The sequence below is a fragment of the Choloepus didactylus genome, chromosome 9 (assembly GCF_015220235.1).
Source record: "Choloepus didactylus isolate mChoDid1 chromosome 9, mChoDid1.pri, whole genome shotgun sequence".
Lineage (NCBI taxonomy): Eukaryota > Metazoa > Chordata > Mammalia > Pilosa > Megalonychidae > Choloepus > Choloepus didactylus.
In genome coordinates, this window is record NC_051315.1 from 93125666 (window position 1) to 93130085 (window position 4420).

The 4420-nt window shown below is 36.8% G+C and overlaps 1 pseudogene; it reads left to right on the forward strand.

Moving 5' to 3' along the window:
* The first annotated feature begins 1113 nt into the window (after nucleotides 1-1113).
* Nucleotides 1114-1686, forward strand: LOC119544984 (annotated as a pseudogene).
* Nucleotides 1687-4420: the final 2734 nt, after the last annotated feature.

Genomic DNA, 4420 nt, shown 5'->3' on the forward strand with positions numbered 1-4420 from the left:
ACATGTGAAACTGACATTCTTCTAGATTAGAAATTCTTCTAGGTCAAAAACAAAGAATGGCAATTTCATATGATTCTGTCAAATACGTGTATCAACGTGATGAAGTCCAGAAATGCAGTGTTGAGCAAATAAAAGGAGAATATATACAGTATGATACAGTTTAATACTGTTAAAAACACACCACACAGACCTCACCCTACGCTCCGCGCCACGCTCGGCGCGAAGTCGGACCTCGGGATCGCAGCGGTCGCTCCAAATGCAAGTCGCCACCCCGCGCCCCCCACTCACCTAGCTTCTCGCGCCCCCCAACTCACCTAGCTCGAGCGACAATCTCGAGTCCCTGGGCTCGAGTCCCGCCCGGCCTTGGGGCACTGGCTGAACGTGACCCGGACGTGGGGGCGGACCCTGGCCGTGGATTGACTCAGGTCTGGACGCGGCTTGGATTGGGGAGGACACGGCCGGTAGCGCAGGCTGGACAGGCCGCGGCTGGAGGAGGAAAGGAACGTTTGTAATTTTATAAAGCAAAGTGGGAAGAGAATGAGCCGACCCTTATCCTCCAGATAAGAGTGAAGATAAAAATCCCAACTGTGGACTGAAGATTAGCTTTAAATATTTTTCTCTATCTCCAGACTTTCTTTCCTTACATCACCATATACAGTGATGTACAGTGTGGATGGACAGGAGGGACTCATTTGAGCTTTCTGGTGCCACTTACCCTTTTTCTTCCCGGCCAGCTTGTTTGTTCATCAGTTTGCTGAGACTTCTGCTTCTGGCCATGATGGAGTAACAGGCAATGAATTATTCATTTCACATGAAACAACCAAAAGATAGATAAATATATTAAACTGATTTTCAAGACACTAGACATCAGAGAAGCTCAACAAACTCCAAGCAAATAAATGAAGTAAATGACCCTAGAGCACATCATAATCAAGTTTCTCAAACTCAGTGATAAAGGGAAAAATCTCAAAAGAAACAAGAGTAAGAAGACAGGTTAAGTATAGAGGAACAAAGATAAGGACAATAGCAGATTTCTCAAGGATACAGTGTAAGCAAGAAGAGGGTGGAGCAACATCTCTAAAATACTGAAAGAAAAATCAACCTAGAATTCTATACTTAGAGAAAATATCTTTCAGAAGCAGAGGAGAGATCTCACCCTTGCTACTCGGACTTGTAGACCCCTCACGATGAAGTGCCTGTTTTTTACTGTGGGGACTGCCAGCTTTGACGACCTCATTACGTGTGTGTTGGCATGCGATAGTCTCCAAGTCATCAACAGCCTTGGTCACTACCGATTTATCCTACAAATTGGTAGAGGAACGGTTGTTCCTGAACCATTCAGTACTGAATCATTTATAAACTCTGGATGTTTACAGGTACAAGAATTCGTTGAAAGAAGATCTTCAGAAAGCAGATCTTGTTAGTCAGGCAGGTGCAGGAAGTTGTTTGGAGATTCTGTAAAAAGGAAAGCCACTTGTCATGGTTATAAATGAAAAGTTGATGAACAATCATCAGCTGGAATTGGCAAAGCAGTTACACAAAGAGGGACATCTTTTCTGTTGCACCTGCTGCGCACTTCCTGGGCTGTTAGAGTCAATGGATTTACCAACCCGGAAAAGTTTTCCTCCTGGCCAGCCAGAAAAATTTTCTGCATTTTTGGATAAAGTTGTTGGATTACAAAAATAAATGCTAAACTCTCAACACTTTAAAAACACCCCCCAAATCCAACCTATAGAATGTGATTAAACCATATATATATATATATATTTGCAGAATGATATAAATTAATAAAATTCCTACATCTGTAGAAGGCATGCAAAATTTTATGGTGTGGACATTTGCATTTGGGTCCCAATCCTAACTGCAATTTAGTAAACCTAGATTTTTCCTAATCTTCATATTTTGGTAAAAGAGATATATAGAGGGCACTCACAGGTTTTATCCTAGAATCCTAAATGGTTTTGGAATCACGAAAAAGTCAATTAAATTTTAAGAAAAGTTCTTGACAAGAAATATAATTGTAGTTAGTTTGATGTTCCTGAGAATGCAAAATGAAACTGAAACAAAATAAAACATTTTTGAATGAGGGTCAGCATCTATAGCTTCATAATCTGGGGGTGGTGTGGGGGAAAGGCAAACAAAAATGATAGATTATACTCTGTGAAATAAAATCCTTAATAATTGCCTTAAAAAGGTTCACTATGAAGTCAGTTGATGTATTATACCTAGTCAAACTACTGAAGAATAGAGTTGAATGGCTGCATTAACTTTTTTCTCTAAACTATAATTAGAAAGTGGCAAATTAATCTCACCCAATGTCAAAACTTTACTGGTTTGAGAAGAATAAATTAAAAAAGACTTCTTAAAAAAAGCAAAAGAGAAATAAAGGCATTATCAGACATACAAGAGGTGAAAAATTATATCCCCAGCAGAACTGTACTAGAAGAAATGTTAAAAGAAGCCCTTCAGGCAAAAGAAAAATGTCACCAAATCTGGATGTTATGAACAACTGTATGCCAATAAGTTAATTGAAAGACATAAACAGCCGTAAACCATTCACGAAGAATAGACCTATTCTAAGTATATACCCCAAAGAATTGTAAGCAGGGACTCGAACAGATTTTCACACACTGATGTTCATAGTGGCACTATTCACAATTGCCAAAAGATGGAAGGAACCCAAGTGTTCATCAATCAATGAGTGGTTTAAAAAAATATGGTGTATACAATGGACTTTTATTCAGCATTAAAAAGGAATCAAGTTTTGATTCATGCAACAACATGGATGAACCTTAAAGATACTATGTTGCATGAAATAAGCCGGACACAAAAGGGCAAATATTTTCTTATCTCACTGTTATGAAATTGTTAGAATAAGTACACTCATAAAGTTAGAAACTAGAATGTAGGTTACCAGGGACTGGGTTGGGGGTAGGGAATGGGGTATTAATGCTTACTTTGTACAGAATTTCTATTTGAGTTGATTGTAAAGTTTTGGAAATGGATGGTGGTGACGGTAGCACAACACTGTGAGTGTAACTAACAGCACTGAATTATATATGTGAATGTGGTTAAAGGGGGAAATTTTAGGTCATATATGTGTTACTAGAATAAAAATTTAAAATATAAAACATAGGACTATGCAACATAGTGAACTCTATTGTAAACAATGAACTATAGTTAATAGTACAATTGAAAAAATGTTCTTTAATGAATTATAACAAATGCAGCACACTAATGCAATGTGTTAATAATAGGGTGGCATATGAGAAAAAACACACCTTGACGTGAACCATGGACAATAGTGAATGGTACAATTATCATATTCTTTCATCAAGTGTGACCAAGGTACCACACTAGTGCAAAGTGTTATTAAGAGGGGTTAGGCTATGTGGAAACACTGTATTTTCTACATGATTTTTCTATAAACCTATAACTTCTCTAATTTAAAAAATGTTTTAAAAAAAGAATGGCCCTATATTTATGGAGGAAATTAAATTTGTAGTTACAAACTTCCCTATGAGGAAAACTCCAGATGGCCTCACTATGTAATTCTCCACACTTTTAAGGAAGTAATAATATTGATTCTATAAAATCCTTCCAGAAAATCAATGTTGCAGGAATACTTCCCAATTCATTTTATGAAGCCAGAATTACCCTGAAACCCAAACCAGGAAATATCAGTTCAACAAAAGAAAACTAAGTCCACTATCCCTCAAGAACATAGATGCAAAAATCCTAAATGGAATTCCAAGACAACAGATCATTACCGCATAGGATTTGTCCCAGAATGCATGATTGGTTTAGCTTTTGTAAACCAATCAATGTAATTTACCACCTTAACAAACAAAAAAAGAAAACCATATGATTACCTTAATAGATACAGAAAAAGCATTTGACAAAATCCAACATCCTTTCCTGATAGAAACTCTCAGCAAAGTAGGAATAGCAGGGAACTTCCTTAGCCTGAAAAAGAACATCTATGAAAAACCTACAGCTAACATCATACTTAATGGTGAAGTACTGAATGCTTTCCCCCAATATCAGAAATAAGAGAAGAATGCCTGCTCTCACCTCTTTTATTCAACATTTTATTGGAATACCGGTAAAGTAAGACTAAATTAAAATAAATAAGTAAGTAAACATATAAAAGACACCCAAATTGAAAAAGAAATTAAACGGTCTTTCTCTCACACATAACATGGTTATCCATGTGGAAAATCTGGTGGAATACACAGAAAAGCTATTAGAAATAATCAGTGAGTTTAGCAAGGTTGCAGGATACCAGACCAATATACAAAAGTCAATTGCATGTCTGTAAATTTGTAAAGAACAATCTGAAATTGAAATTAAAAATACCATTTACAATAGCTTAAAAATACAAAATACTTAGGGATATATCTGATGAAAAATGTATAAG